Source organism: Saccopteryx leptura, chromosome 3 (genome assembly GCF_036850995.1).
Source record: "Saccopteryx leptura isolate mSacLep1 chromosome 3, mSacLep1_pri_phased_curated, whole genome shotgun sequence".
Classification (NCBI taxonomy): domain Eukaryota; kingdom Metazoa; phylum Chordata; class Mammalia; order Chiroptera; family Emballonuridae; genus Saccopteryx; species Saccopteryx leptura.
This window is the reverse complement of record NC_089505.1, coordinates 110,082,934-110,090,638: the sequence shown is the minus strand read 5'-3', so window position 1 is coordinate 110,090,638 and position 7,705 is coordinate 110,082,934.

Genomic DNA, 7,705 nt, shown 5'->3' with positions numbered 1-7,705 from the left:
ATGTAGGATTAAATAATCCCTGCCTTAGCAGAGTTGTATGTTGATAACTACTGGTAGTTGGTATTTTAAGATTTAGCTCAATGCTCAACATAGGGATGCCATTAGGTGAAAAAAAAGGTTGGGAGGAAAGCAAGCTCAGCACTCACAACATGGTAAAGTCCACAAGATTTTAACATGACATGAGCATATAATGTTTTATACCAAAAATGAATTGAATTCCAAACATGCCTGAGGCAAGAGAGAGAAAAAGAATGGAAGACTGGGAAGAAATTGTGCGAATGCATCTGTTCAGGATTCAATGACTTGGGATTGTTAACTTTGCTGTATTCTCCAAAATAATTTCCAGATTGAACGTGATCCCAGCTGCTTTCTTGAAGTTGATAAGCTGATTATAAAACTCATGTGGCCCCTTATTCACACCATATTTGAAAATTAAAAGTAGTTCAAATACCTAAATGGAGCAATGAAAAACTCCGGGAGTTTTTCATGACTTCATGACTCTGAGTTGGGCAAAGGATTCTTAGATAAGGCCAAAAATACAAGTTAACAACAAAATATAAATTGGACTTAAAATTGAAAAAAAAATTGAAGACAGTTCACAGAAGGGAAGATAATATTTGCAAATAATGTAATTAATTAGGGACTTATCTAGAATACATAAAGGACACAGTTTTAAGAACTCAAAAAAATAAGCCAAGGGTTTGAATGGAAATCTCTTAATGAAGATAAATGGCCATTAAGCTCATGAAAAAATCCTTAACATCTGTCAATAGGGAATTGCAAATCAAAGTCATGAGTTTTGCTCAGCTATAAGGTCATTCAGGTTTGAGGATCTAACAACATGGTGACTATGAGTTAACAATGCATTGTAGAGTTGAAATTTGCAGGCCCTGGCCCCGTTGGCTCAGTGGTGGAGTGTCAGCTCAGTGTGTGTAAGTCCCGGGTTTGATTCCTGGTCAAGGCACACAAGAAACAACCATCTGCTTCTCTACCCCCCCCCCCCCTTCTCCTGCAGCCATGGCTCAGTCAAGCAAGTTGGCCCCCAGCACTGAGAATGTCACCATGGCTTTGCCTCAGGTGCCAATCAGTATAGCTGAGTTGCCGAGCAATGGACCCAGATGGGCAGAGCAATATCTCATAGAGGGTTTGCCAGATGGATCCCTGGTTGGGGCGCATGTGGGAGTCTTTCTCTCTGCCTCCCCACCTCTCACTTAATATAAAAAATTTGCTAAGAGAACTTTATTGTTCAACAACAAAAATGTGAGGTGGTGATGGGCCCTGGCTGGGTAGTTTAGTTGGTTAGCAATGGTTTTCAACATTTGGACTCTTGGGGACTGGTGAAAATAGATTTAAGCAAGGTAGAAATCACCCTGAGCATAAGCGAATTTGACTAAGATCATTGGGTCTATAATCTTCATATAACATCAGGGTGATTGACTTTTGTGAACCAGCATGGAATTTCTGGCAAACAGGTCTGTGGACCAGTGGTTGAAAAATACTGGTTTACAGCATCTTTCCCCAGAAGCCAAGGTTGTGGGTTCAGACCCAGGTCAGAGCATATATGAGAATGCATAAATAATTGGAATAACAAATTAATGTTTCTCCCTTTTTCTATAAAAATCAATTATAAAAATGTTTAAATGTGAGATGAGCCTGACCAGGTGGTGGTGCAGTGGACAGAGCATCAGACTGGGATGCGAAGGACCCAGGTTCAAAACCCTGAGGTCACTAGCTTCAGTGCAGGCTCTTCTGGTTTGAGCAAGGCTCACCAGCTTGAGCCCAAGGTTGCTGGCTTGAGCAAGGGGTCACTTGGTCTGCTGTAGCCCTCACCCCCCCCCCCCATCAAGGCACATATGAGAAAGCAATCAAACAACCAAGGTGCCGCAATGAGGAATTGATGCTTCTCATCTCTTTCCCTGTCTGTCCCTCTCTGTCACAAAAAAAAATAAAAAATGTGAGATGATACATACTTTATCACATGATGCCTAATGACGTTTCACCCAACAATGGGCTGCATATGGTGGTTTCATAAGTTGGAACTGAAAAATTCTTATCTATGTAGTAACGTAGCTGTCATAACTTTGTAGTGTGGCATGTTTGTGGTGATGCTGGTGTGAGCAAACCTGGGCTGCCACTTGTATACTAGCATGGCATGTATATTGCATAATACTTTATAATAAATTATTTACTGGTTTGTGTATTTACTATACTTTTATTTAGTGTACTCTTTCCACTTACAAAAGAAGTTTGCTGTCAAACAATATGACATACCTGGAACCAACTTAATTTAGTGCATATTGAATGCATCATTATTTTGTGCTTGATTTAATCTCATGTATGTAACGTGCTGCACAAGCTATTGCCTAGGTATTAATAGGCTATATACCATCTAGTTGTGTGTCTGATGTTCACACAACCACAGAATTATCAGAGTATGTCCCTGTGATGAAGCAGCACATGACTATCAAATCACAATGCACACTTTTACATGTACTGTACTTACAGTTTTGTCAATTACATCTCAGTAAAGCTTGGGGTTGGAGGATAGCCCTTCAACACTCACTAGACTGTCTAGGATCAAAAAGTTTAAGTGTTGGCAAGTATGTACAGAAATTGGAATCCTTACACACTACGGGTAGGAATTTAAAATGGTGCAGCCACGTTGTAAAAACAGCCTTTGTTGCTCAAACTGTTACCCTATGACTCAGCAATTCTCATACCTGAGAGAAACAAAAACACATTCACACAAAATTTTGCATGTGAATGTTTAGCATCATTCATAATAGTGAAAAGCTAGAAACAGCTCAAATGCCCATGAACCCAATAAGTAGATACACACTGTATATTCAACAGTGGAATATTAGCCACAAAAATGGGATGCAATAGTGATAAATGCTACCACATAAGATGAATCTTAAAAACACTAAGTGAAGCCAATACTAAAGATTATAAAGATGATTCTCTTTATATGAAACGGTCAGAACAGGGAAACCTAAATAATACTTTAGCGGTTATAGAGCACTGAGGGAGGGGGTCAGAGTTGAGAAAGGAGTGTAATGGAATTGGTGTGACTGCTGACCGATAACAGGATTTCTTTTTGAGTTAATGAAAATATTCTAAAATGTGCATATCTGAATAAACTAAAAACCATTAAGTGTATACTTTGGTTGAACTGTATATTATGTGAATTTCAATTTTTTTTTTTTTAAGGTTTTAAAAAACGACTATGGGAATTGTGTAGTAAGACACCAGAACAGAAGTTGGATCATGGAAAGTCTTCTAGGCCATGTTAAGGATTTTGATCTTAATCCTAAAAGCTGTTCCTTATCTTCCCTGCTTAAAATACAATTACCTAGATTGAAATTAGCTCCTAACTTGCCTTACATTGGCCCACTGTGATCCAGTTTCAGCATAGCAATAGTTTATCTAATACTTGGTGGCTCAGGATAACAAATTAATGGTGTTGATGGTCAACTGGGGCTCAGCTAGGCAGGTGGAGGCTGGAAATTTCTGAAGACTGGGGTGGATGGCTATTGTCCAAGATGGCCATTTAACTCATATATCTGGTGCTTCAGATGAGATAGTTGGAACATTTATATTGTTTCTATAAAATCATTAGATCTATCTGAATTCCTAAAAGGAAAAGGATCTGGTGACTTTTTGAGGCCAGTGAGGAAGGAGGGACTTTGGAGAATGACTCAGATTATGGTATGGCAGGGGTCCCCAAACTTTTTTCACAGGGGGCCAGTTCACTGTCCCTCAGACCGTTGGAGGGCCAGACTATAAAAAAAACTATGAACAAATCCCTATGCACACTGCACATACCTTATTTTAAAGTAAAAAAGCAAAACGGGAACAAATACAATATTTAAAATAAAGAATAAGTAAATTTAAATCAACAAACTGACCAGTATTTCAATGGGAACTATGCTCCTCTCGCTGACCACCAATGAAAGAGGTGTCCCTTCTGGAAGTGCGGTGGGGGCCGGATAAATGGCCTCAGGGGGCCGCAGTTTGGGGACCCCTGCTCTACACCCTTTCCACCCAGCTACCTCTGTAAACTCCCTTTTCTGATAGCTGTCTGTTCTGAATCTATAGTATACCTGTATTTCACTTTTTTCATTAGATTCCACATGACTGAAATTATATGGTACTTGTCTCTCTGACTGGCTTATAAGCATAATACTCTCCAGGGCCACCCATGCTGTTGCAAAGGGTAAAATTTCCTTTTCTATGGCAGAGTAGTATTCCATAACAGTCTATTTAAAACATTTTCATCCTGTGTCTGTTAGGAATTATCAATTGTTTTACTTTTAATTTCCTTCTAGTTTTCAAAGTGATTTTTATTCCTCTTTTTATTTATTGATGCTTAGGAAGGGACAGAGAAACTGTTGTTCTACTTATTCATGCCATCATTGGTTGATTCTTGCATGTTCCCCAACTTGGGATGGAACCCACCACCTCAGCATGTTGGGATGGTGCTCTAACCAAACGAGCTATATACTGTCTATTCCTTTTTAATTTCTGCTTTCCTGAATTTAGTTTTCAAATCTTTTATCTACTCATCTAATTCTGATTTACATTCATTTATATAGCTTTTATCACTTTAATTTCATTTAGCTATGAAACATGTTTTTATTAAAGATTTACTGTTCTGTATTCTAATTTTTATTTTTTAGAGACAGAGAGAGAGGGACAGATAGGGACAGACAGGAATGGAGATGAGAAGCATCAATCATTAGTTTTTTGTTGCAACACCTTAGCTATTCATTGATTGCCCTCTCACATGTGCCTTGACTGTGGGCTTTAGCAGACTGAGTAACCCCTTGCTCAAGCTAGCAACCTTAGGACCAAGCTGGTGAGCTTGGCTCAAACCAGATGAGCCCACGCTCAAGCCTGTGACCTCAGGGTCTCGAATCTTGGTCCTCTGCATCCCAGTCTGATGCTCCATGCACTATGCCACCGCCTGGTCAGCTATATTCTAATTTATATTTCATTGCGCTTTTCTATTGCTGACTTTTGTGGGAAATCCTTCAAGGGAAAGGGACAAAATTTTTCTAGCGTCAAGGATCATGAAATCTTTTCACTAAGATCTGCTTACTTGGCTTCTTTCACTTTAATCTGCATCTTTCCTTTGCCCCTGTGCTGCTCACTTTGGAATCTACAGCCAGCAGTTTCTTTTAAATGGATTGTTTTGGAACGACTCTTTGGTTTATTAGTTTGAGGAAATAAGGACCTAGCCTACTCCAGCACACTCTGAATTTTGCAGTCCCGCTACACTTGCCTGCAAAGTGCCATCTTTAGGGACCTTTCCTGTTTTGGCCATTTTTAAATTGGCTTGCATGCTTTTCAATGGAAATCTGTTGATTTGGTGGATCTATTCTCAGGGCCATCAGATACCCCATTACTTTCTCTCCATGACCTATACAGTTAGCCAATATCATTCAGGTTTTTTTGCCTGCTTTGAGTTTGTCATTACCTAATCTTGTTTTGGAACTGTGTAGACTACTTGGTCACCAAGATTTTTTGTAGTTGCCAAGCATAGATTTTTGCTTTTATGTAAGAATTTGAGATAAAAAAACTACACTATTTCTGCCTTCTATTATGGACCTTTGGTAGTTAATCTCATATTTAGGAATACCTGTTTAAGTCTGTAAGAGCAGAACAGTGATTGAATGAATGGGCTTTGAAAATTCCTACTAGTTGGGTACAAATCTTCAGTTCACCATTTACCTACTGTGGTCTATTAACTTATGTGTCCATTCCCTCTGTATAGGAATAGGCTACTGTGAGAACTAAATGAAATCTCATAGAGAAAGCACGAAGTACTAGGTTACATAATATCTATTCAACATATAGAGCTGTTTTAATGTAGTTTTATTTTTTTCCTTTTTTCAAGACTAGGTCTTATATTACGGGCTTTATAGTAAACTAAGAAAGTAAACAAAAATAATTGAATAAAAAACAAATACCCTAGCTTCTTAAAATTAACGTTTGCTTCCTTGACTAGATAGAAACTACAACTTCAAATAGCTAGAAGTAATGAAAATGAATAAAGTAATGGTAGATAAAGGTGATCTCAGAGGAAAGTTCATAGTGTTAAGCACTTTCATAATAAAACACAAAAGAATGAAAACATGTGCAATCAACATTCAGAACTAGAGATTAATTGCTATCCATACTTTTAAAAAGTAGAAATCAATTCATTTTTAGAGTAAAATGATACTACCAAATAATGGTAAGGATGTGGAATAGGCACGATATTGGTTGGAATGAAAAAATGGTATAATTGTGAGGTCTAATTAAAGTTGAAGATACACATAGCCTTGACTCATCAAATCCATTTCTAGCTAAGCATCCTAGAGCAGACCTTCTGAGCGTGGCGTGCCATGTATGCGTGGTTAGATAAGGCCCTAAATTGCCACAGCTCTCAATACGTCATTTTATTCTAGTATAGAAATATTTTATGTATTATCTCTACATGAAAAAAGGTACTAAATAACCTCTCTAGTATCTCTCCTGGATTTCCATGTTAAAAAGCTAAGTTTCATTGGAGTCAGGTTATTATTCTCTGGATCCCTAGCAGTTTGAAAAGCATATAGTGTCTCAATAAATATTTGTTGAATGTACAAGTGCATACCATATATAAAAATGATCTTTAGTGCACTGGGCAGATGGCATGGTTGGTTGCATTGTCCAGAAGCAAATGGTTTGATCGATCCCGTCAGGGGACATACAGGAATGGATTGATGTCCCCGTCTCTCTCATCCTTCCTTACTCTAAAATCAATAAAATAAAAATGATCCTTGGGGCCCTGGCCGGTTGGCTCCGCGGTGGAGCGTCATCCTGGCGTGTGGGGACCGGGGTTCGATTCTCGCCCAGGGCACATAAGGGAGGCCCCCATGTGCTTCTCCACCCTCCCTCCTTCCTCTGTCTCTCTCTTCCCCTCCTGCAGCCAAGGCTCCATGGGAGCAAAGATGGCCCGGGCGCTGGGGATGGTTCCTTGGTCTCTGCCCCAGGCGCTAGAGTGGCTCTGGTCGCAGCAGAGCGAAGCCCCGGAGGGGCAGAGCATAGCCCCTGGTGGGCGTACCGGGTGGATCCCAGTTGGGCGCATGCGGGAGTCTGTCTGACTCTCAGTTTCCAGCTTCAGAAAAATACAAAAAAAAAAAATCCTTGGAGTATTATGAAAGTGAGAAAGCAGACACTATTTATGTAGAGAAAGGATGAACTTGCATACTAAATGGTTTATTACTTAGCAGTTGAAAATAAATGAACTAGAAATTTTTTGTATTTTTCTGAGGTTGGAAACGGGGAGGCAGTCAGATAAGACTCCCGCATGCACCTGACTGGGATCTACCCGGCATGCCCACCAGGGGGCGTTGCTCTGTTGCAACTAGAGCCATTCTAGCACCTGAGGCAGAGGCCACAGAGCCATCCTAAGCACCCAGGCCAACTTTGCTCTAATGGAGTTTTGGCTTTTGAGGGGAAGAGACAGAGAGGAAGGAGAGGAGGAGGGGTGGAGAAGCAGATGGCACTTCTCCTGAGTGCCCTGGCTGGGAATCTAACCTGGGACTCCTGAACGCCAGGCCTCTACCAGTGAGGCAACCGGCCAGGGCCTTTTTTTTTTTTTTTTTTTTGTATTTTTCTGAAGTGAGGAGCAGTGAGGCAGGCAGACTCCCGCATGCGCCAGACCAGGATCCACCAT